This window comes from Castanea sativa, chromosome 11 (assembly GCF_040712315.1).
Source record: "Castanea sativa cultivar Marrone di Chiusa Pesio chromosome 11, ASM4071231v1".
Taxonomy (NCBI): domain Eukaryota; kingdom Viridiplantae; phylum Streptophyta; class Magnoliopsida; order Fagales; family Fagaceae; genus Castanea; species Castanea sativa.
Window position 1 is genome coordinate 46,553,199 of NC_134023.1, and position 27,698 is coordinate 46,580,896.

Below are 27,698 nucleotides of genomic sequence, written 5' to 3' on the forward strand. Positions count from 1 at the left end.
TTTACCAAAAAAAAAGAAGAAAAAAAGAAGAAGAAGAGCCTCTAATGATAATAGTATTTACTTGATTAATTTACTTAATTTTTTTTTCTTGTTTTATTTGACTGGATATAGTTTAGAATTTATTGAATATGCATTGTTTATTTTTTATTTTTCTAAGAGTAGAAATTTGAAACTTGCATTTATTTATATATTTTTATTTATTTATGAAAGGTTAGAACATTGAAAATGAGTTTGTGGCTAATTATTTTACTGTTTATATAATTAAAATAATAAATTACTATAAAATTATTTCAAAATCAACAATTTTGTTGAGTAGAATTTAATTTACGAAATAAAAAGAACTTTATTAATTTGACACAAAAAAGAACTTAATTATAGTTAGCTTGGCCTCCTAAGAAGAATTCTTGGCTCAGCTATTATGGTCAGTGGAAAGTATTTTACAAGTTTGATCATATTTTACCTATAAACAAATAATTGAAAATGAAAATTTGTAAGTTCTAATTAGTCCAACTAATAAAATCTTTGATGACTAAATAAAAAATTTAGGGTTCAATACTCACTTATACTAAGAATAATGATTATGTCCATAAATCCATATAAAAAAGTACAAAGTAAACAAGGAACAAAGTCGGAAGGTGCAAAAATGTATCGTGTCCAGTTCTGGTATTTAGTCGGAAGGTGCAAAAAAGTATCATGTCTAGTGCTGGTATTTATAAATAATGATTATGCCCATAAGTCCATTTAAAAAAGTCGGAAGGTGCGGAAAAGTATATTGTCCAGTGCTGGTATTTATAAATGGTGGGTATATGGTTTGATTTGTTGAACGGCAAGACACCCAGAGAAATTGTTGTGCAATTTGTAATGCCAATTACTTTCCTACTTCTGCTGACATATGGATCCCTTGCAGAAGCAGCACCATCTATGGCAAAACCCAATTGTGAAAGTAGGTGTGGAAATCTTCAAATTCCATACCCGTTTGGAATCGGACCTGATTGCTACTTGGAAAAGTCGTTCGAAATTGTTTGCTACAAGGACCTGATTGCCATCTTAACTAGCATTGGCAAGGAGGTGAAGCAAATCAATATTGGTTCCTATCGTTATGACCCATACAAGTCTGGCTTCGATTGGCCTACGGTTCAAGTTCAAATGCCAATCATCTATTCGAAGACATATTCGTCTACAACTACGAGCACCAGAAGTATTAGACGTATGAACTTCACAGGAAGTCCTTTTTCCTTCTCTACGGTTGATAATACATTCATTTCGGTTGGTTGCGACAACTTTGCAACAATAGCCAATATTGCTCCTACAGTATTTGGGTGCACATCTGATTGCACTCCAAACATGAAGGAGAGTGGTGGACTTGGATGCTCGGGTTTTGAGTGCTGCGAGTCAACGAATATCCCTTCAAACCTTCAAGAATTTGCTGTAGATTTCAGAAGTATAAATGAATCGAAAGCAAGAGAGGAGCCTTATGGAGCAACCGAGCCTTGCAAATATGCCTTCCTAGTAGACCGAAATTGGTTGAATGAAAGCAAACGAGATCCCTCTTTTGTGCAATATTGGGAATACGTTCCTGTGGTCCTGGACTGGCAGATAAATTTCTGGGCCATTAATACAAGTAAACTTTATAGTGACGGTTCCATATACTATGGAAGTGCAGGTTTTAATTTTGGCACTATTCACCACTGGCAGTACTGTGCTCTGGGATATGAAGGAAATCCTTATCTTCCCAAGGGATTGGGATGTCAAGGTAAACTTCAAATACACAGCTCTAATTTTACTCCGCATTACATGCCTCTTTTTATTTTTTATTTTTAATTCATGGACCATTTTAAAGTAGTTATTTTATGTCATACATCATTCTCGCAGTCTACGACTCTACGCACATCAACATGTCCGTGTATATATATATATATATATATATATATATGAGAGATGCTACCTCCAAAAGGCTTTTCTTGTTTGGAATCCTCAATTTATATGCCTAAAATACTATTAAATTCATTTATTTTTAAGACTTAAATCATAGGGTTAGACATGTAAAATTAGTAATTTAAAAAAAAAAAAGTTTTTCCTCTCACCTCCACATTTCTCTCTCACGTTAGTTGTTAAGTACTAATATAACTTCTTCTTTTTTAAAAAATATAAAAATAAAACTACTTTTTTTTTTTCACAAACGTACCATTTTTTTTTTATCACTAAACTGTTTTTTTCCTACCTTCACATTCTCTCTCACATTAGTAGTCAAGTACTAATACAACTACTTCTTAAAATAAGAAATAAAATAAAACTGTCATGGATAAAATGTGTAAACCCAAAAAATAAAAAATAAAAAGCCTCATTGCATGCGCGAAGCGCATGTGATGAGGCTAGAATGAGTGTGTGTGTGTGTATATATCTTCTATATTATTAATGACAACATTCTTTATTTAGATTTCAATACTTTGCGTACTAAAATATCCTCACACACATTAAAACATAAACTGGCTAAAAGAGTAATTTATTATTCCTAAGTTTGAGGTTTTTTCCTTTATCTTCTCCGTTTAGCCTAAAACTTAGGACACTATCTTAATCTCATTTTTAAAAATTATTTCATGTTACCTTATCTCTTTTAAAGAAAAAAAATTACAAATGGTTATTTATATATCACCTTTAAAAATTATAACACTAAACCAAAAAAATAAAAAATAAAAAATAGTATTATTGCACACGCAAAGCACATGTAATGAGTCTAGTATATTAATAATAGGATTCCCTATTTGGGTTTCATTATTTTGTATACTAAAATATCCTCACACAAATTCTCAAACTCTCTAAAGTACTCCTATCTTTTAGTTAAATAATTTAAAAAAAAAAACTGGTAGTAATTTACTGTACATAAGTTTTAGGCTTATTCATTTATCTTCTCCATTTTGCCTAAAAATTAGGACATTATTTATATCTTACTTTTAAACATTATGTTATTCTACGTTACATTATCTCTTTCTTAAAAAAAAAAACACGGTTATATATATATATATATATATTAAAAACATTACTTCTCCTATTCGAATTCCAATGCCTCTACGTGAGAGTTGAAAAAAAATGAAAATTTTCAATTTAAAAAAAAAAAACTAAAAGTTTTCAATTTCAAATAGTTTCTTCCATTCACATTAATTACTAACTCATGTACAACTAACTAATTAGAAAAATAAAATTAGAGAAAGATCTTGAAAATTAGGACACTATCTTTATCTCATTTTAAATATTAAGACACTAAACCCAAAAAAATAGATAAATAAAAAAAAACTTCATTGCACGAGCAAAGCGAGCGTGATGACGCTAGTTTATATTATTAATAATAGGATTTTCTGTTTGAGTTTTAGTACTAAAATGTCCTCAAACAAACTCTTAACTCTCTAAAATACTCCTATCTTTTAGTTAAATAATTTTAAATTAAAAAAAAATTGGTTAAAAGAGTAATTTATTGTTTTTAAGTTTTAGGTTTTTTTCTTTATCTTTTCTATTCAGCCTCATTTTTAAACATTATTCTTTTTGGTACTAAAAAAAAAAACATTATTCTTTTTGTTTTTTTGAGAAAATTTTAAACATTATTCTATGTTACTTTACATCATTCTTTAAGAGAAAAATATAATATATTACTTTTAAATATTATATCACTAAACCAAAAAAACAAATAAATAAAAAAGACTATTATTGCACATGCAAAGCATGTGTGATGAGTCTAGTATACTAAAAATAGGATTTTCCTATTTGGGTTTCATCATTTTGCTTACTAAAATATGCTTACACAAATTCTTAAGCTCTTTAAAATACCACTATCTTTTAGTTAAATAATTTTAAATTTAAAAACACAAACTGATTAAAAGAATTATTTACTATTTTTGAAAAAGTTCCTAAGTTTTAGACCTTTTTCTTTTCTCACATACAAATAACTAATTAGAAAAAAGAAAACTCATGTAGAGAAAATCCAAAAAATTAGGGCATTGTCTCTATCTCACTTTTAAACATTATGAAACAAAAGAAAAAAGAAAAAAGAGCATTATCGTATGCGCAAAGCACATGTAATGAGACTAGTATATATATATATATAGAATATGTAAGAATTATATTATTTATAATTTGTATATTTATAAGTATGTTCATACAATGCATGGATCATCTATATAAATTTTTTTACAAAATTATTGTAGATGGTTAAAATAGTTACTGGTAGTAGAATTTTAGTTGGAATATAATTTAATTTTTTTATAAAATATTTTTAAAACTTAGATCATACCTATATTAAACTATCCTAAAAATTAATAAGATAAATAGAATTTTTGTTAGAGTAGGATTTTTAATTTCTAGAAACTTAGATAATAGATTTAGCTCAATTAAACAAGCCTAACAATTAATAAGATAAATGAGACTTTAGGAACTTGTTGTGGAGAGAAAATAGTCATTTAGAGCAACTATGATTTCATACCCAATTTTTGTTATACATTATTGTCAAAACTTGAATTATATGATGAATCGATTTTAATTTTTTTTCATTGTATCATGTATAGTTATATACCCAAACTTTATAATAGTTATACATATATTAAAGGTATATTTATCATAAATTGATAACATTTTCTTAATTTAATCATCATTTATGAAATGATTTTTAACAAAGTAAATTAAAATAAATCAAGTTAAAATATATTTATAACATTCCAAAATTACTCTGATAATTAAATTAATTTTCGACATCTATATCCACTAAATAATATTTTGTGCGAACTTGTAGTGCTATAACTAGCAACAAAATCTTTGTTTTTTTTTTAGAGGAAAAACTAGCAACAAAATCTTAAAAATGTTAAATTATATCTTTAAAGTTTATACTATACTTCTAATATTGTCATCTTAAGTTAATGATTATGTTTTAGTTTGAAATGGAGTTTTGCCAAGAGCTTTGTAGTTAAACTAGTTGGTATATCTTCTATACCAAAAATCAATTTAAGTATGATGATAAATAATATTCATTATAAAGCAGATGCCAAAGTTTAAAATTCTATTGTATTTATAAATTAAAATAATATATATTCTATTGGTTTCACAATTTAAAATATAATAAATTGTTTCAATAATTCATGATAATATAACAAGCTCAAAGACAATTGTATGAAATTTCACTTATTATTTTAGTTGTTATAAATGAAAAATAATATATGATAAGTATATATTTAATAGTAATAATAAGATTAAAAGATATACATAACTGTCAACAAAAAAAAGAAGAAGAAGGTATCACTGAAGATGGCTTGACTAAGAGGCCTAAGGCATAAAGTTCTAACTCTCTTAGGGGGCATTTGATACGTTGCGATGTGCCATTGATGTAATGCACATTACAATGATGTGATATTAAGTTTTTTTGGCCTTTTTTTTTTCCTAACACTACCATAATCTAAAATTACAAAATATATCATATCACCTTAATCTTATCACCTTCCAAAACAATGTAATATTGTATTCTTGTATTGAGATTACATTAATATAAGATTTCAATAATGTAATATTATAGTGTAATGAAACATCATGGCGAAACTAAAACGCTCCCCTTAGAGTATTGTGCACCACCGCAAGTGAATATACTACATAGATTTAACCGGTGCAACAAGTTTACTAGCATGCTAGTCACAAGATACAATAACCTAGTATATGCTAAGCTCCATAATTATGCACAACACCATAACACCATAGAGCAAAAGCTTCACAAAAACAAAAACAAAAACAAAAGCAAAAAATCATTATCTATCCACAAGATAACATAAATATTCACACACTATACATATATTTCTTGTGTGGGGCAAAAGGATCCTGGTGGGAATGTGGGCCTTTTGGGCCTTGTTAAAGAAGGCCGACCTGACCCTGGGGTTAGAGATTGTTGGTGCTATGGGTCGGCCTATACGCCGAGGATCCTAGGATCCAGCCGAGGATGGTTTTCCTGACCGACATCAAAGAACCTGAGACTTCATGGTAAAGATTAGGGAATGATACGGTCAAGACCAACGGTTAAAGGGAGAGAACCCTTGAATGTCCTAGAAGCGCCGATGTTGGAAGAATATCAAAGGTAAAGGCTGCTACCTCCACATTAAAGACCCTGCACCTACCACCCTGGCCGCATTAATGAGGAAGTGACACTTAAACAGTGGAAGGGAAACTTCTAGTTACTGTTCAAAGGCACTAAGAAAAGAAATATCTAGGCTAAGGGAGGAATTGGGGGGCAACACGTGGATAAAGTATTAAAAAGAGGAGTATTTAAGGAGGGACCGGGAACAGAACAAAGACGGAACTTTTTGTAACCTAAAAAGAAGAAGGAAAAAGAGAGAGATATAATATAAGAACAATGTACTTTTCTCGCTTACGTCCGAGAGGTCTATTTACATTACTCCTTTTTGTCTCTAAGTACTTGGAATCTTTAGTTTGTCATTTCATCCTCATACACTTCTAACCCGGGTTTCAAGCCCACACTCTACAAATTCTTATTGTTTAAGGCTCATTGGGTCCGAGCCCATAACTATTCTTGGGTCCAGTGCACCGTGCACTTACAATTGGCGCCGTCCGTGGGAATCTAGTCTAGAAGTAGTAGGGATATTATGGCGGGCTTTAGGCTCTCATCATGCAGAGTCACAAGGGTCACAACCCGAAGATCATTTCGAACGTCTTGAACAACGTAGGGATCGTGAGGGAAGCGTCCATACTGAGAATATCCGAGGGCTAGCCATACTCATGGAGGGGTAGCACTACCCACGATGAGGGCTCTAAATCCATGCGAGAAGGAAATCAATCGTTTGAAGAGGAAGTTACGCCGTGCTAAACGTAAGGTTTCCCCGTCCTCATCTAGTTCTTCCTCGAGAGAAGGATGGGGGACATGGCTACGGTTCGTGTCATATTCCCCCACCAAAGGCAACATCCTCTCGAGTGAGGAGAACGACCGGCCAATCCGCACGCAAGAAGCTTCGTCCTAGGGGTTTAGGCAACGATACCATGAGTAGGGCGTTGCACCAACTCTCTAAATCTCCGTTTTCACGAAGGATTGAGAGGGGAGGCTCCCCAGGGAGGTTCACCCAGCCCACGTTTACCATCTATAATGGCCGGACTGATCCGTGGAGCACGTGAGTCACTTCAACCAAAGGATGGCGTGCACTCTCATAACGAGACTTTGATGTGTAAAGTCTTCCCCTCCAGCCTTGGGACCCGTGGCTATGAGATGGTTCAACGGTCTCAAGTCGGGGTCCGTAGGCTCGTTTGGGGAACTAACTAGGGCGTTTGCTTCTCGGTTCATTACTTGTAGCGAGTCCCTCGCCCACCGGACTCATTGCTATCCATGGTCAGCGAAGGAAGGGGAGACACCGAAAGCATACTCCGACAGATATTGGGAGATGTTTAATGAAATAGACGGCGACTTTGATGAGGTGGCGCTAAATACCTTTAAGGTAGGCCTCCCTACGATCACGACCTAAGAAAGTCTTTGACGAAAAAGCCCGTCCGCGCGTATGTCGTCTTATGGATCGTATTGATGAATATAAAAGGGTAGAGGAAGACCAAGAACAGGGGAAAAGGAAAGGAGAGAAGGTTATCCCGCAGGAGAGAAGGGATTTCGTGTCGGACAGATATCACAACAACAAGCCGAGGAGGGATTACTTCGGACAATCCGGCTCGGCAAAGACCTCAGCTGTAAATACCGTGTTCCGAGAACCGGAAGCATCGCTTATTAGAAAAAGTTCGTAAAGAGCCCTTCTTCAAAGGGTGGCGGCAAAATGTAAGGTGTGACCCCGCGAGAAGAAATCAAAACCTTTTCTCGTCGCACCATCGGGATGTGGGCCACACTACCGAGAACCGTCGAACCCCGTGGAACCATCTAGAGCAGCTCGTCGTTGAGGGAAAGTTAAAGCAAGACTTGTGTCACCCCCACCGGGCAAGTCACCAAGTTGGTTCAAACAACCAGCGGAATAGTTCATCTCGGCCAGCATTGGGACGATTAATGTTATCTTCGCCGCACTCCGGTAGGACAGCTCAGGTCCTACTAGGGTTATGGCGGTTTCCCATTCGCAAAGCCGAGGATGTGGGTAGCAGTGCCGAAGAGATTAAAGAGCACTTTACTGTCTTGGGTTTCTCCGAGGAGGATAAAGTAGGGACTATCCAGCCCTACGACGATGCTCTGTGGTTACCCTCGAATAGGTAATTATGACGTGAAGAGGGTAATGATAGATCGTGGGCAGCGGTGCAGATATCATGTACCCCGATCTATTTAAGGGGTTAAGGTTGGAGTTGGAAGATTTAACTCCTTATGACTCACCTCTTATTAGCTTTGAAGGGAGAGCCGTTGTGCCAAAAGGACGCATCCGTTTACCCGTTCAATCCGGCACAAACGGTTGAAGTAGATTTCATTGTGGTTGACGCGTACTCTCCATATACGCCCATCCTCGCTGTGCCATGGCTGCACGCCCCGGAGCCGTTTCCTCTACCTTGCACGTTAAGGTTAAATTCCCCTCGGGGGAACATGTTGAGGAAATCCTCAGCAATGCAAGGTAGTGCAGGCAATGCATCTCCGCCGCAAGATTGCCGCCGAAGTCGAGTTATCAACCTTGCCCATCCAGGAGTCATAGCAATTAACGGCTCCGGAGGCACCCGGAGCGATGACAAGATGAGGCCGTTTGCGAGGAGTTAGAGAAGTTTGTAATAACCGACGATCCGCAGAGAGGTTCTTTCAAGTTGGCATACGATTGCCACACCAAGAAAAGATGGAGTTGTTGAAATTTCGAAGGATAATCTAGATGTCTTTGCATGGGACCCTCATGAGGCTCCGTGTGTGGATCCGAACTTTATTTGTCATCATCTAAACGTCAATCCGGCCATTGTTCCGAGGAGGCAGCCACTTCGGCGATCTTCCCGAGAACATTCCGAGGCCGTGAAGGAAGAGGTTCTTAAACTCAAAAGGGCGGGGGCTATCCAAGAAGTTTTCTACCCCGAATGGTTGGCTCATACCGTTGTCGTTAAGAAGAAGAACGGCAAGTGGAGAGTATGTGTAGACTTTACCGATCCGAACAAGGCCTGTCCTAAAGATTCATTCCCAATGCCACGGATTGATCAACCGGTAGATGCTACCGTCGGACATCCTCGGATGAGTTTCCCGGACGCCTTTCGGGTTACCACCAAATCCCCTCGGCATTAGAGGATCGTGAAAAGATCGCTTTCATTACTCCAACGGGGAACTATCATTATAAAGTCATGCCATTTGGGTTAAAAAATGCCGGGGCTACTTATCAAAGAATGATGACCCGAATGTTTGAACAAAGAATCGGGGAAAACCATAGAAGTATACGTGGATGACATGGTGGTAAAGAGTAAGACGGTACCTTCGCACATCGTCGCATTTGGCCGACACCTTCCAAATGCCGAGGAAGTATAAGTTGCGCCTTAACGCCTCCAAGTGTTCTTTTGGAGTGGGATCTCGGAAAGTTCTTAGGATATATGATCACTCATAGGGGCATAGAGGTGAACCCGGTGCGAGGTTAGGGCTATTCAAAATTTGCAGCCGCCGGAACCCAAAGGAGATTCGTAAAATTGACCGGAATGATTGCCGCGTTGAACAGATTTATTTCTCGGTCACCGGTTGCCGTCCTTTCTTTCGGTTGTTGAACAAATGGAAAGGGTTTCAGTGGACCGAGGATTGTGAGTCACTTTCCAACAGCTTAAGCAATATCTATCTCGGCCACCCATTTTATCTCGCCCCTCGAGGTGGACGCAGGTTTTATTCGCTTATCTTGCCGTGGCTATTCATGCGGTGAGTCTAGTCCTTATAAGGAATGAAGATGGAGTGCAGGCCGATCTACTATGTTAGTAAGTCCTTGAATGAAGCCGAGGTGCGCTATTTGCCCTTGGAAAAAGCACTTCGGGTCGTAGTCCACGCCACGCGCAAACTTCCTCATTATTTCCAATCTCATACCGTGGTTGTTTCGACCCGCCGCTCAAGGCTTGTGTTGCGTAGTGCCGATTATTCTCCGGCAGAGTGGCAAAATGGGGAACCATTTTGGGAGCCTTTGATGTTAAGTACAAGCCTCGCACCTCGGTGAAAGGTCGTGTCCTCGCTGATTTGGTGGCGAGTTTGCCGAGCCATTGTTAGAAGAAACTTCAAAGGTAGCGCACATGGGTGAAAAATCGCTGGTGTGATCACGGCCCGTATCGCCCTCGGCTTGGAAAGTTTATGTGGATGGGGCTGCTAATCATAAAGGGTCCGGCGTTGGACTTGTTCTAATGTCCCCGAAGGAATTGTCTTTGAAAAATCTTTGAGATTGGCTTTCTCGCTACTAATAATGAGGCCGAGTATGAAGCAGTCTTGGTAGGCATGCGAATGGTACATAAGATGGGTGGCAAGGAAATCCATGTGTTCTCGGACTCTCAATTAGTGGTCGGCCAAGTCATGGGGACCATGGAGGCTAGAGATTCCAGAATGCAGAATATTTGGCCCAGTCAAGCGTCACAGCCGAATTCGACTCCTTTGCCTTAGTTCATGTCTCTAGGAGTGGAAATACTCATGCATTCTTTGGCTACGTTGGCAACATCCTCGGCTCAAGGTCTACCAAGGGTTATTCTCGTTGAGGATTTGGTAGAACCTTCTCTTATAGCCGCTAACGCACCTCGCGTCCATCTAATAAGGCCCGGTCCTAGTTGGATGGATTCGATCATATCTTTTCTCAAAAATGACATCCTTCCCGAAGACAAAGTTGAAGCGAGAAAAGGTACGTCGAAAGGCGCCGCGTTTCGGTTGTCCGAGGACCGAAGTTATACAAACGATCCTTTTCAGACCGTATTTGTTGTGTGTACACCCCCGAATCAACAATCATTACCGGAGGAATTGCATGAAGGAATTTGTGGGAGTCACACCTGGGGAAGGTCCTTAGCTCATGAGCCCTTACTCGTGGTTATTGGTGGCCCAATATGCGGAGGAGGCTCAGACTATGCCGAAAGTGTGATCAATGTCGAGGTTCGCTCCTAATATCCACCAACCTCGGAGGGGTTCTTAACCCTCTGTCTAGCCCTTGGCCTTTCGCACAATGGGGCTGGACATTGTCGGGCCATTTCCGAGAGCCGCCGGCAACAAAAGATGGTTGCTCGTGGGAACGGACTATTTCACTAAATGGGTTGAAGCCGAGCCATTAGCCAATATCCGAGATGTTGATTCCAAGAAATTTATATGGAAAAACATTGTTACTAGATTTGGTATACCGCACACTCTTGTCTCGTACAACGGCGTTCAATTTGACGGCAACGCCTTTAGGCAATATTGTGGTGACATGGGTATCATAAATAGATATTCTACCCTGCCTTATCCTCGAGGGAATGGGCAGTGCCGAGGCCGTTAACAAAGTCATAGTCAATGGGCTCAAGAAGAGGTTGGATGATGCGAAAGGCGATGGGTAGAAGAGCTCCCTCATGTTCTCGTGGACATATCGGACCACACCACGCAGTCCACCGGAGAGACACCATTTTCTACGACTTATGGAGCCGAGGCGGTGATACCACTAGAATCTGGTTTTCCTACTCTAAAGACAAGTTCTTTTAGCCCCGAGAATAACCAGGGACTTTTGGAGAAAGATCTTGATTTACTTGAGGAACGGCGTGAGGCGCCTATGGTCCAATTGGCTTATTATCGCAAAAGCTAAAACGAGGATATGATGCCCACGTGAAGCTAAGGCCACTTGCACCCGGTGATCTTGTATTAAGGAAAGTTGTAGGCACTTCTAAGAACCCGGCATGGGGTAAACTAGGACCTAAATCGGGAAGGCCCCTATCGCATTGTTTCAATAGCAGCATAGGGTCGTATAGGCTAGCCGACCTAGATGAACGAGTTGTACCACGTCCATGGAATGTAAATAACCTTAGAAGGTATTATTATTAATCAAATAAGCTTTTGTCAATTAATATTTTAAAGTTATGGCTAGCTCTTATATTTGGAGTTACAATTATTGAGAATCAAACGAAACTTGGTTAAGTGTAGTCCTCGGACCACAAACCTTGTGGAAATTGATGTCTTGTCATTTGTTAAACGTAACCTTAGTTATGCCGGGTCTTCGGACCTCCTACTTTGGGAAAATTAACATTTGAAGTTACAATTATTGAGAATCAAACAAACTTGGTTAAGTGTAGTCCTCGGACCACAAACCTTGTGGAAATTGATGTCTTGTCATTTGTTAAACAAACCTTAGTTATGCCGGTCTTCGGACCTCCTACTTTGGGAAAATTAACATTTGAAGTTACAATTATTGAGAATCAAACGAAACTTGGTTAAGTGTAGTCCTCGGACCACAAACCTTGTGGAAATTGATGTCTTGTCATTTGTTAAACAACCTTAGTTATGCGGGTCTTCGGACCTCCTACTTTGGGAAAATTAACATTTGAAGTTACAATTATTGAGAATCAAACAAACTTGGTTAAGTGTAGTCCTCGGACCACAAACCTTGTGGAAATTGATGTCTTGTCATTTGTTAAACGAACCTTAGTTATGCCGGGTCTTCGGACCTCCTACTTTGGGAAAATTAACATTTGAAGTTACAATTATTGAGAATCAAACAGAAACTTGGTTAAGTGTAGTCCTCGGACCACAAACCTTGTGGAAATTGATGTCTTGTCATTTGTTAAACAGAACCTTAGTTATGCCGGGTCTTCGGACCTCCTACTTTGGGAAAATTAACATTTGAAGTTACAATTATTGAGAATCAAACAGAAACTTGGTTAAGTGTAGTCCTCGGACCACAAACCTTGTGGAAATTGATGTCTTGTCATTTGTTAAACAACCTTAGTTATGCCGGTCTTCGGACCTCCTACTTTGGGAAAATTAACATTTGAAGTTACAATTTTTGAGAATCAAAAAAACTTGGTTAAGTGTAGTCCTCGGACCACAAACCTTGTGGAAATTGATGTCTTGTCATTTGTTAAACGTGAACCTTAGTTATGCCGGGTCTTCGGACCTCCTACTTTGGGAAAATTAACATTTGAAGTTACAATTTTTGAGAATCAAACGAAACTTGGTTAAGTGTAGTCCTCGGACCACAAACCTTGTGGAAATTGATGTCTTGTCATTTGTTAAACGTAACCTTAGTTATGCCGGGTCTTCGGACCTCCTACTTTGGGAAAATTAACATTTGAAGTTACAATTTTTGAGAATCAAACAGAAACTTGGTTAAGTGTAGTCCTCGGACCACAAACCTTGTGGATTTTGATGTCTTGTCATTTGTTAAGAAGTTCGCTCGTTATTCCGGGTCTTCGGACCTCCTACTTTGGGAAAATTAACATTTGAAGTTACAATTTTTGAGAATCAAACAGAACTTGGTTAAGTGTAGTCCTCGACCACAAACCTTGAGGAAATTGATGTCTTACCATTTACAGCTTACAATTTTGAAGAATTAAACGAAAGATTGCTTAAGATTTATCTTCGACTATGACTTTGATTAAACTTAACTTCGATTATGCCTGGATGTTAATACCTTACTCGTTTATTAACTCGGATCTTACAACCTACTAAAAACGTTGTTATGCATTATAAGGGCTTAATTGTTATATGAAGTCCTCTTTCCTTTTTTAATCGAGGTATTATTCAAAGGAATTAACCATGTCACCTTGTATTAAATCTTTAATAATATACGCATGATTATGTGAAAGTTATGACTATGCAATCCTTGGAGTTAGATTTTATGCTCCAGAAACTTCGATATGACTTAATGGGAAAACTTTTGTAATAAGTACATAAAGAATAAAGAAAAAGCAGACACAATCCAAGTGAAAAGCAAACGAAATTGTTCTTCATTAATCAAGGTGAATATACATTACAATATATAATTCAAAAACAAAAAAAAAATGGAAAAAAGAAGCCCTAAGCTAAGTCCTAAGCCGTTGGAGGAGGATCTTGCCGAGAAGTACTAGTGCCCTCGGTCTTTCTCAACTCCGGCCAAAAGGAGTCATAACCCGCTTTCCTTTATCCGCCGTCTTTGGTGGAAGGACGTTGGGTTCCACTATCCGGTTCAAGTCCCTCTCTCGCATCCACCCCTCCTTCCTTTTCTTTATTGGAACCGAAGGTTCGTAGGATCGAATTTGCCGGGACCATCGGAGGTAGGACGGGAAGAGTTGTCTCGGGGGTAGGAGTAGCAGCAGAGCCTCTTCAATCTCCCCGTATTTCTAGGGGAAGCCAAACGTTCTCGACTTCCTCAAATCCAGAAGACTGGGGAACTCGCTGCGTTTAAAGCTTCCCCCATACTTTTTGACGCCGTATTCGCGGCATAAAGCCGCGAACTCCTCCGTCACTCGCTCCTCGGTAGTGGCTACCCTTTCATCAAAACTGTCGCTTCGCAGCTTGAAGAGAGAGTTGGAAGGAACCGGCTTCTTCTTCATCGGCGCCAATCGCTTCTTCGCATCCGAGCACTCCTTTCGAGCTTGGGAGAGCTCTTCATCTCTTGCATGAAGGAGCTTGCGCCGTCCTTCTATCCGGGTCTTCATTGTCTTCAAGTTTGACTCGACCCCATTCTTCTCTCTCCTCGCCCCTTGCTACCTCCGAGGTCCGCCTTTTCGTTCTCGCGCAAGGGGCTGTACCCAAGGACTTCTCGGTCTCCACCCTAATTTCGAGCTCAGCACTCGGCTACTTTCCGAGCGTCTTCAATAAACTTTTCAGCTACAAAGACCTCCCCGAATAGCCTGTAAAAAAGCATGATGGAGTTAGGAATAACAAAAACTAATTTACTTATAAATATTGTTAAAAGGAGAAACACTTACCGGTGCTAAGTCTCTTTTTAGAGAGAGGAATAGTTGTGGTTGGCCCATCTTTTCCAAGGTCTCCATGTCCTTGGGCGGTGTACAGGCGTTCTAGGACCTCGGCCGGGTGGTGGGCGTGGCCTTGCCGAACCGCTCTATGCACCGGACCGACAGAGATAGGAGCGCCGTCCGGCCTCTTAGATCTGGGACCAAGTGGCCGGTGCTCGGTGCACTACGGCCTCATCCCCGATTTCCCCAAGTTCAAACTCGAACGGGCTCTACCCTTGCCTTTGTCCGGCCTTCGCTCTGGGCCGTGGGAGTTGTTGGCGTGGTTTCTTGGGGTCTTTAGTAATCGTCCCCTCATTATCTCCCTTCCTCTTCTTCTTGGGATCCTCGGCCGGTAGTTTTGGCTCGCTGAGGAGGAGGAGGAGGTGCGGGCCTGGGGGAACTTGGGGACGTCCCTCGTTTTCTTCTTCTCTCGCAACTTTGGCAGCCCTATTAGTGAGAAGACCCTCCATTCGTCCCATGCCTTCTACGGATTCGTCCTCGGTAGGGCAACTACAAACCTCGCGATTCCGCAGGCCTCGTGGCTTTCTTCCTCCTCGTCGGAAAGTACCACGAACCGGTTTCCGCGAGGTCTCTCGGTGTCTTCAAGATGGAATTGGTCTATCTCGTCGTCAAGAGTGTGTGAAGAAGACACCTCCTCTTCTGGAACGACGCTTGTTTGTGAGTGTATGGCGAGGGGGACCGCCGCTATCGGCCGGTTGTACAAAATAGTGTCGAGCGTCCGGGAGGTCACCCGGTCGTCCAAAAAATGGGGCCGAGCTACGTTTATCCTCTTCCGTCTTCGCCGCCCGCAATAATGGCGTCCTCTATCTCCCGAAAGTCTTTGGAAAGGGGGGTGTATCCTAGAATGAGACGAGCAGCCCGGAGTTGTAGGTCCGCACTAACGAATACCTCGGAGCGAAGTACTCGGTTTAGATCGGCAACGTTACAAAGGTGACTTAGACGAGGACGCACGTGTTGCTTATCCGCAAAAAAGACATCAAACAAACAAACTCGGTCGATTCACACAAATATTTAACGAATTTAAGTAAATACAAATACGCATTTTGTGTGTGTGTTAGGAGAAGTTGTGTTGTGGGGAGATTAATCCTATGGTGTCGCACTCGGATCCCCCCACCGAACTCGGGCAGGAGGCCGTCGTGCCAGCTCCTGTGACACGATCGTGGTAGTCGTCCTTCATGCCTTTATTTGATTTGGGCAGACAGGAGATTAGCCTAATCGTGCTAGACCGAGATTTCATATAATAGCCTACCTTAGAGAGTTTGTGGGACTCATATAGGAACACGACATCGTGCCATGTGAGGTTTAAACTCATCTCGCTCGTTTAGAGCATCTACACTACCTAAAACTCTAAAAACATTTGGAAGGCATTGGTCGGGGCACAACCGGTGGTTGCGAAGATACTCCCCATTACGGGTTTCATTGGTAGGGTCATCCCACCCTCTATGAAGGCTATCATAGGAATGATAACCTCTCCTCTTTCCTAGAACCACCACGGCCATTGCCGGCAAGATTCTAACCCTACGTCGCCGGGAATATGGTATTTGGCTCTAAAGCCTTCCATCCCAGCGGCGGTATCAACTAGACACTTGAATCTTCCCATTACAGAGACGATAGACTAAACTTTAAAAGGGAGAGTGATTGTATTGGTAGCCGAGGACCGTATCCGAGGAGAAAAGGTCAAGACTAGAGAGAGCAAGAACTTACAAGGTTGAAGGTACGGTTTCCACGTTTTTCTCGCTGGTGAAGAATGATTGTTGTTGTTTTGATGGGATTGATCCCTCGATGACTTAAATGAAGGCGCAGTTCCCGAAGCGTCACGACGTGCGAAAAGGCGGCCTCGAAAATTATGTCCGTCCCGCCTAAAATTTCGTGGAGTGAGGAGAACCGTTGGATGCCCATCTCACCGTTGAGCGTGGGAGACAAAGAGTAACTTACGAATAAATGCGCGCGTTTTCGAAAATGAAACCGCCAAGTGTCATCTTCTCGGGACGCGAAACGATTTCCACACGTGTCGTCACTTATAAAGTGTGTAGAGCAGGTTCTCATCGGATCAAAACCCTATTTTTCTCCTCGGATGTCGAAAATTAGAGTTTTGAGGGGCTATTGTGTGGGGCAAAAGGATCCCGGTGGGAATGTGGGCCTTTTGGGCCTTGTTAAAGAAGGCCGAATCGACCCCGGGGTTAGAGATTGTTGGTGCTATGGGTCGGCCTATACGCCGAGGATCCTAGGATCCGGCGAGGATGGTTTTCCCCCTGGATCGACATCAAAGAACCCGAGACTTCATGGTAAAGATTAGGGAATGATACGGTCAAGACCAACGGTTAAAGGGAGAGAACCCTTGAATGTCCTAGAAGCGCCGATGTTGGAAGAATATCAAAGGTAAAGGCTGCTACCTCCACATTAAAGAACCAGCACCTACCACCCCGGCCGCATTAACGAGGAAGTGACACTTAAACAAAGGAAGGAAACTTCTAGTTACCGTTCAAAGGCACTAAGAAAAGAAATATCTAGGCTAAGGGAGGAATTGGGGGGCAACACGTGGATAAAGTATTAAAAAGAGGAGTATTTAAGGAGGGACCTAGGGAACAGAAACAGCACGGAACTTTTTGTAACCTAAAAAGAAGAAGGAAAAAGAGAGAGATATAATATAAGAACAGCTTTCGGCTTACGTCCGAGGAGGTCTATTTACATTACTCCTTTTTGTCTCTAAGTACTTGGAATCTTTAGTTTGTCATTTCATCCTCATACACTTCTAACCTGGGTTTCAAGCCCACACTCTACAAATTCTTATTGTTTAAGGCTCATTGGGTCTGAGCCCATAACTATTCTTGGGTCCAGGTGCAATTGTGCACTTACATTTCTCATCAATAAATTTTATATTTTTGTGTGTACATTCACAAGGCTTTCTAGGTGCACCTCTCAAGAGGAAAATATACACATAAAATACATGCAAGTTATTAGAATAATTTAATCATAATATTATTACAAAATAGGTTATAAATGTGATTATGAGACAAATGTTTTTCTAACAACAATTTGAGTTAAACGGGATAATATTTCATAATAAATTTTATAGCAATAAAACTATGAATATAAATATTCTTTTTATTCTTACCAAAAAAAAATTAATTATTTTTATTAAAATACCCCTACATATTCTAATTTTTTTACTTAAATTTCATCTAAAGTAAACTATAATAAGTATAATAATCATATTCTAAAAAAAAAAAAAAATCCAATAATCTAATAATATAATAAGTATTTTTCGTTCTTCTTTATATACTTGTATACTTCTCCTTTTTAGGGTTAAAAAAAATAAATAAAAAGATTGAGACTTTATTCAGTTGAAAACAAGAATTACATCATTTGAGAGAGTCTCTTCTATGGAACATGAGTTCTCTTGTATCCAAGTTACATAATGTTCAACACCTTCAGCGTTTATTTTCTAACAAATGAACTAGTTGGTTTCCTTGTCAACCTGTAAATCTCCCTGAAGAATGACCTCCCAAACCCCAACATGTCGCTCTCAGTTTTTTTCAAAGTGCTGCTACCACCCTTCTGCATCTCATCAGTGTCTTCGCTCTTACGGTCTTACCTCGATTGAGCCATAATTTTGTTTGGGTAGCTTCTGTTTATGTTTTTAGCTATAATCTAGAATACTAAAGAGCCTAGACTATTCTAGTATTAACGCTGTTTGAGCTTGATTAACCCCTTTTGTAACTTCTTTGACCTATGCTTTTTAATGATCACCAAACTAAGTGTACAAGATTTTGATAAATTTATTAATTTGCTTGTCATCCCATTAGATATAAATGAATGCAAAAACAAAACACTCAATAGATGCGGCAACAGCTCAATTTGTGAGAATACAGAAGGCAGTTACATTTGCCACGAGCAAAGAAAGCGGAAATCTCAATTGAAGTTAGCCATTTTAGGTATGTTTTTCTTTTTCTTTTTTGATATATATATATATATATATATATCTCATTAGAATTTCTTCTTTGTGTTAATTTTTTTAGTGGATTTTATGGTTCTTTCTATATGAGTGAATAAGCATTAGGGATGACAATGGGGCGGGGCGGGACCGAAGGATGAGATCTTCATCCTCGTCCTGCATGGTTTTGTCTTGCCTCATCCCCACCCTGCCCCGCATGATGGGAAAAACCTTTTCACCCCATCCCGGCCCCTTGGAGCCTCGCGATGCCCCTCCCCACCCCGTAAAAACTCTACTTTCTGTTAATTTGCCCCTACAATTAGTATAATTTTTTTAATGAAACTTATTTCATTAGTAAAAATATAGCTTGAAATTACAACTAAATTTATTCCATTAAATCAAATCAATTTTTAGAAAAAATTGAATAATATATTCAAGCATTTAACAAGACAATCACAAAAAAAAAAAAAACTCATAGTATAACACAACAAAATAAAAGCAGAGAGCCATATTAGGTAGAATAAAATAAGTTAATATTGATATGTTATTTAAATAGTATGGTTTTAGGATATGAAAAATTGATAATTATAACCTTTAGCAACTCGGGCGGGGGCGGGGGTAGGATGGGTTTAAAAAGTCTAAATCCATCCCCGCCCTGCCCTGTGATGCGAGTTTAAAATCTTGCCCCATCTCCGCCCCATCACCTTTGCGGGGCAGGAAAAACTCGCGCGGGGCGAAGCGGGGGAGGGGCGGGTTAAGTGGGGCGGGGCAAAATTGCCATCACCAATAAGCATCCATCCATCTTTTCTTTTAGTTAATTTTGAGATATCTAATTAAGAAATATTCATGATTCAAATCTCCCTACCTCTAATTATTGTGCAAACAATATATATATATATATATATATATATATATATATATATATATTTTTTTCTTTTATTCCTTCAAAAAAAAAAAGTTAACATTAGTGGGAATTGGGTGAGAGGTTAATTTTAACAGGGGATTAAGAAAAATGGATAAATACGTTAACAATATTGGTTAAAGGAGATGATGGAAGGTATTAAAATATTGAAGAAAATGAAGGAGATCTTAGTGAAGGATTTTGTTAATCCCAGGAAATAGTGAAGGCTGATTTTAGGGATGAGCACTAGAATACAACTTTTTTAAATTAAACAAAAGTGTAAATTTTGTAAGAATTTATAGAAAGAATTCGCCAATTATATTAGTTGTTATAGGCTTAAAGCTCATTTAAGGCAGAACAACACTGGAAATTTTTGCTGGGTAACAAGATGTCCCAAACTCAGAAGCCCCTTTCCTTGCAACTTAAAACACAATAGACCGTTGTACATGTTGCCTGAAAAATCAAGTAACAATCAATAAATTTTCTTTTTCCTAAGAAATTAAATTGGTGCTAACACTTTTTATATTTCATAATTTGATAGTTACAATAAGGGAGAAAAATTTGAACCTTAAATTTCTCTGTTAGAAAATTCAGGAAGTGATAACCAGTTGAGTTATTAGGTTATAACTAAAACCTAACACTTATTTAAGTTGTGGGATATTGAGAGAACATATTAATGTAAAAAAATAAGTGTTAGTAACTTCATTTAAAACATGGGAAAGATGTTTCTATGCCCATTGATTGTAATTTTGTTCAAATCTATTTTACAGCTAGTCACATTTTTGTATAGCCCACATTTATAGGTTGATATGATATTTCTGTTTTATTTGCTTGACATATGCAGTTATTTGTTCAAGCATTGGGGCATTGTTTCTACTCATTATTACATGGTCATTATACAAAGTGATAAAGAAAAGAAACAAAATCAAGCGCAAGCAAAAATTCTTCAAAAGAAATGGTGGTTTATTATTGCAACTACAATTATCTTCAAATAAAAATAATGTTCAAAAGACAAAATTATTCAATTCAAAGGAGTTGGAAAATGCAAGTGATCTTTTCAATGAAAATAGAATACTTGGTAAGGGTGGACAAGGTACAGTTTATAAAGGAATGTTAGTAGATGGAAGAATTGTGGCAGTTAAAAAGTGCAATATAGTGGATGAGGGAAATCTTGAACAATTTGTTAATGAGATTATCATTCTTTCACAAATCAACCATAGAAATGTGGTTAAACTACTTGGGTGTTGTTTAGAGACAGAAGTTCCTTTGTTAGTTTATGAATACATTCCCAACGACACACTTTTTCAGTATCTCCACGGGAAAAATGAAGAGTTTCCATTACTAACATGGGACATGTGCTTAAGGATTGCCACAGAAGTTGCAGGAGCTCTTTCTTACTTACACTTGGCAGCTTCACTACCCATTTACCATTGAGACATAAAATCTTCAAACATACTCCTTGATGACAAATATAGAGCAAAAGTAGCGGACTTCGGGACTTCAAGATCAATGGCCATTGACCAAACTCATTTAACTACTCTAGTATATGGTACTTTTGGGTATTTAGATCCAGAATACTTTCAAACAAGCCAATTTACAGATAAGAGTGATGTATATAGTTTTGGTGTAGTCCTTATTGAGCTTTTGACCGGAGAAAAACCTGTTTCCTCAACAAGATCACAAGAAGGTCGGAATCTATCTACATATTTCATTCATTCATTAGAAGAGAACCGTCTCTTTGATATACTTGATACTCAAGTAAAGGAGGGTGGAAATAAAGATGAAATCATGGCAATTGCTAACCTTGCAAAAAGATGTTTGCATTGGAATGGAAAGAAACGACCTTTGATGATAGAGATCATGATAGAGTTAGAGGGAGTTTAAAAAGTTTCTTCTGTTGAACAAAATTTTGAAGAACTTGAATATGTTAGAAAAGAAGAAACGGAGCCTTGGAATGATATTCCTATTTCAACAAGTTCAAGTTTAAAAATTGGCCCAACTTCATCGTTAGACGCCCTACCACTTTTATTTATCAAATCAATTTGATTAATAAACGATACGTTTTGGTACTTATTTATTTTTGTTTCATGTCATAAACTCTTACAACTTCTCTTTATTTATTAAATAATAATAATTTCTCTTTGTGCTTGTTCTTTTTTTTTTTTTCCCTGAAACTAAATAATATTTTACGAATCATTCATGAATATTTGGCATGGGAATGACTTGCATACATAATAATAATATTATTTGGCATGGGCATATTTGGTTAATAGTTAACCAATATCTGTTTCACATGAGATTTTTAAAAGATATATATGTTGGGGACTACAACTCAGCTCTTTACAACCACTCTAAAATAAGTTCATGGGGCACGATATCAGATGCCATTAAATATTTGTATATCTTCCTCATCATCAATTGGTTTTGATGTGGAGTGGCATAGCTCCCAGTCCAACAAATGATATCAAAGTCAAGTCATGGGTTTGAACTGCATGAGTCATTGTGAGAGGAGATTGTTGGGGGGACCACAATTCGACCTTCTATAATCTCTCTAAAAATAAGTTGGTGTAGTGCGATGTTGAATACCATAAACGAATTGATGTATCCTTTTCATTACCAATAGAGTGGCATAGCTCACAGTTCGACAATATATAGTTATATACATCCTTCACTCATGATTTTTAAAATAAAAGTAAATTTCACAAGTACGATTCAATAGGATGGTTGGAGATAAATTTATTCATAATAAATTGTTAAAAGATTATAGATCTCATATTTATGAAAGACACATTAATATTGTTTTTTTTTTTTTTGGGAGTAAACATTAATATTTTAGTTGTTGAGGAGTAATCATTGCTCTCACTTCAGACATAGAAAAATAAATAATTTTATTGAATCAAATAAATTAACCATATTACTGTTTTTAAACTCTTGCTAGTAAAGTACTAATAATGATATTATATATTTGCTTGGTCTTGTTAGGGTCCATTCGATTTTGAAGTGGGGAGTATAATTTTAAGAATAGAGAATTTGCAATAATAAGTTTTAGCGTTTGGCACACTCCGATGGTAAAGTGCTTTGAATAAACTCTTTCTTTGAGATGTGAGAAGTGAGTCCAGACAAATTGCAACCCGTTCATTCTTCACCTAAAAGTAACACTAGATGTAACAAGCTTGTTATGTATTTGGTTAACACAAAAGGAGAAAGAGGGAAAATTACAACCCGTTATAAAGATCCTCCTCCCTGACACGGTAAATTGAGCTTGGTGTATTTACCTTCATGGGGATTGCATTTTATCGATTAGTGTTTTTCAGCTATTTATACATTGTTCAGCTATAGACCTGGTGTTTTTTTTTTCGTAGAGTGTGTTTCTATTCAATTATTGTTGCCGTGGTAATTTTTTGAAAATTTTTAATCGACTATCCTAAAAAACATGTTATAGTGTACGGGCATAGGGAAAGTGCCTTTTGAACTTCTATAATTTATGGTAATATTAAAAATGTTTCCAAACTTTTGTTTGGTTAAAGAAGAACATTTAAAGACACAATTAAGGAATTTATCAATATAGGTTAATTTTTTTCTTGACAAAACTATTTGGTTAAAAATAAAAGTTTCTTTCTAAGTTCAAGAGGTGTTTCAAAAAAGCACATGGTAATCATTGAGATTAGGGGCGGCCCAATATTATATGGGGACTAAGGCAACAAATTTATATAGGACTTTTATTATGTAAATATTAATTAAACGAAATTATTTAATATTAATTAAATGAGAGGTGCTACGTTCACAACATTTTTATAACAAATTATAGGTGGTTAGTTGTCATTGGTTCAAATTTGAACCTAACATTATGATTACTTTTTTGCCCCAACAGTAACAACCTACCACTTAAGACTTATTGTAAAAATATTGTGAAAATGTTGTAAACATATCATTTCTTTAATAAAATCAAGTTTAATTTTATACATCAAATAAATAATTGATGAATAATACCAATTAAACTAATGTTACTTTTATATAGAGAATTGAATATCATAGTTGAACCATAAATATTAGTAAAAATAACAAAAAATATATTACGATTAAAAAAAATACTTTATTTTGGATATACAACGATACATAGTTAAGTAAAGTTAAAATATAATTTTTAATTTTATATCTTGTTCGTAAGGGAGGGAGATAGATATTATTTAGTGTGTGACTTTGTAGGATATTAGTTTACAAAAATTAAAATCTCAAACTATTAGAGGAGATTAATCTATAATTGATGATTTAACACATTTGCAACATTTTTTTGAAACAATTTAAAGTTTCAATCGGGTTAGGGTTCTATTGGTCTTGTACATTGAGAGTCTTAATAGAAATGAAAATGACAAATGCATTAAAAGTATTATAAAATATTCACAATATGATATGACTCTCATTGGTGAAATTCATCAATCTAATTAATGAATGTTTAAATCAATTTTTTGTGATTAGTAACATGGCAATTTGCAAGTCCACATAAAATGAAATTTGTAGTATCCTTAATATCACTAATGAAAAAAAATACACAACCTTTAAAAAATATATATAATTTTATAAAAAATTGGGCCTTTAACAATTGAAAGAGGGGTCTTTTTCCCTAAGGGGAATTTTCTTTTGGGTGGGGCCTTAGTCCTAGGCCTTGGGCCGGCCTTGATTGAGATATATGAAACTAACAACACATTTTTCCTGACTATAGAGGTCCATCAATGATTCAAAGTTCAAATAAATCGTTGATTAAAAATAAAAATTATTGTTTGTGCCAAAAATAAGTCAATAAATATTTCAAGTTTTTTTTTTTTGAGGAAAACTACTACTAGTAGTTAATCCCAACTAGTTGTATATTGGTGCCTTTATCTTTAATGGTAATTCATATTATAATGATGTTACTCCAATTACAATAAGTCATACCATCAATTATAAAAAAATATATTGTATCCCTTGTGTCACTTGACTTTTAATTTTCCAAAACAAACTCAACCATCAAACAACATATGTCAATTCGGAGACATTTGTACAATATGGAGCATGGCTAGAATTTTAATTTAAAATGTCGACATCACGTTTTCAATAACTATCAAATCTTATTTTAAATCATGTGTACTTTTTTTAGTATTAATTTTGATAAAAACTCAATTAATACTATAATTAATGGAAAATTTAAACAACCACCGATGGTTATTTAGTAAGGGAAGAGATTATATTCAGTACTCCTATTGAGATATGGATAAATTTATTGTAAATAATCTTATGTAAAGCATTTACAATAAACTTAACTAGTGGGTACAATAAGCTCAACCACTGTCTTCTCTTTACTTCAAATTTTGGTTACTCGCTAGTAATATGATACTACTCTTTAAAATAAAATTTAAAAAAAAAAAAGGAAATGAAGTTAAACACATATTATGTTCACACACCAACGGTCAAATCAGTCATAAGATTCAAGTGCGTAATCAAAACCTGGGACTCCTCGATCACCACCCCAAATTTCGTGTCCACCCACCTTAACAACAAAAACAACGAAGATCATGATAATGACACATGCCATGGAATTCTTCTTCTTCTTCTAATAGACCAGTCTGTACGGTCGCTTTCGAGCGCACGTTTGAAAAGGTTTCTGGGTTTGGAATTCCCTCTGATTTTCCTTTTGGACGTGTCCACATAGTCGGTTATTGCAATGGCTTATTGTGTTTCACTAACTATGGAGATGAAAAGGGCACATTTTTTTCCCCTAAAGTTATATATTTGTGGAACCCCAGCATTAGAAAATTCAAGAGGTTGCCCGAATTTCAGATAATTTCTCCTGCTCACTCGGATTTGCGTATGATTCCGAGATTAATGACTACAAAGTTGTGAAGATTTCAACTTCATTTCTTCCTCTGGATGCGGTTGAGGTGTACACCTTAAGTTTAGATTCATGGAGAATGGCTAAAATCTTGTGGGCTACTTTTCCTGCTGTTTTTGAGAATAATGGAAATTATTTGCCAACCCCATTGGTTAGAGGAGCTTTGCACTGGATGGCACTTGACTTGAAAGGAGAAAATAATGGAGTGATTATTCTGTCATTTGATGTCAATAGTGAAAGATTCAGAAAGCTAGCACTGCTTGATGCTTTTATGGATGCATTCTTATACTCCTCTAAATCATGTCTTGCATTATTCAAGGAGAAACTGGCTTCCTTTATATCAGGAATCACTTAAAAAGTTTACTTCCTGATGATGCCGAAAAAATCACCAGTAAGCTGCACGCACTCCCAAATCAAAATAGCACCTACAAAACGAAAAGAGAAGACCTAACAGAGAGCACTGGTGTGGTACCGGCCAAAAACCCTCCGAAGGTCAAGTTAGAGTTTTTGACAACCCTAAAGTGCCAGAGTCCAGTTAATAATGCGTACCTTGATTTATGAGGGGTTTAAGGTATTTATAGTAGTGTAGGATTTTAACTTCCGTGCCTTGTTCATGAAGTCCTTTCCTTATAGAATTAGAACTCTTTCCTTTTACACACCTCTCAGAATTCTTTTCCTTGTAGGAATCCCTTGATCAAGACTTAAATGTGTGATGCAAGAACTCTCCTTATTCACGTTTGTGTGGAGATCAAGTAAAACCATATCAGACTTATCGCGAGATGCAAGTTGATTCTGGTTAGGAATCCTTAAAGCCTAATCAATACAAACGGAGGCCAGATGTTACAACCGTCCACTATGTGTCCTTGTAACATTGACCCGTCGACCATCCATACGTCAATACCATACCGTCATGCTTCAAGGAGAGATCCGTCTCCTATTTTATCCCCTTCAGTTGCCCCCTCACTCCTTAAGTCCATCACTACAAACTAGACGGACCCATGGAGTGGTAGTCTTCCTTTCTCATGGTAACCTATCAAGACAAACTGGCTAGGATTATTTATGACAAGGGACATGTGGCTTTTATCTATTAGCTGTTCACCCTAAGCGAGGTGTCCCTTCGTACTCTGTGCCATTTGCTCTATAAAAGCTTGCCTTCTCTTTCTTCATTCTCACCGTCTTATAGAAATTTTGCAATTGGAGCGCCACCGTCGTTTACTTTGCGCACTTGTACCATCCTGCTAATTTCTCCGTCATCTCATACTACTTGATTTCAATCCGGTATGTACTCCTTTCACTGAATTTTTATTTATTTTTTCTGAATCCACGCACTTGCTGTAGATCCATCAATGTTTTAGGTTTTACCGTTATATGTAGGTAATGTCTAGTGTGTCGAGTAATCATTCGTTTGTCCGCGAAGGGGAGGGCTATGATGAAGGATTCCCGTCAGGTCAAAAAGACCCTGACACTTCAAGTGAAGAAAGAAATCCGTTCGCTACTTCTCCTTCCTTTGATGACGAAGGTTTGGAGTCGGATAGTTCAGAGGAGGCTTCAAGTGATGGCCTAGATAGCGTCGATCCCCATGTCCAATCTGTAATTGGTCCTGACGGCCTTAAGGAGTTCGTAATGCTACCCATGTGGACGGTCAATGATTTTAGGTCCACGGTCAAAGAATCTCATTTCAAAACTATTAAGGCCAAGTACCAAATTCCTGACAACATCCGTCTCCGTCTCCCCTATAAATCCGAGAAATGTTACTATAAGGGTGTTGAAGGTGTCGGGGTTTATGAGCAAATGCTAAAGGTAGGGCTCAGATTTCCTCTGAGCTCTCTCCACCATCGACTCCTTCAATATCTTGGTTTATCCATCGCACAAATCTCCCCAAACACCTAGAGGGTTTTTATAGGCGTGGAGGTCTTGTACAGGGCCATGTCAGACGGTGCACGAAGGCTGACGGTGGAAGAGTTTTTTCACTGTTACAGTCCCACTAAGATCACAAAGTCAAAGGGTATATATAGTTTCGTGGCTAGGAGCCCGTTGTTGAGGCTCGTGTGTAATACACCCGACTCTAATAGGGACTGGAAGATTATGTATTTTTTCATGGAAGGGGATGAGTGGATGTGTCATCCAGGGGATAACAAATATATGCCCATCGA

General features: G+C 37.7%; 1 pseudogene; it reads left to right on the forward strand.

The window, feature by feature from the left end:
- The first annotated feature begins 852 nt into the window (after window positions 1-852).
- Window positions 853-21,725, forward strand: LOC142618042 (wall-associated receptor kinase-like 8; annotated as a pseudogene).
- The last annotated feature ends 5,973 nt before the right edge of the window (window positions 21,726-27,698 follow it).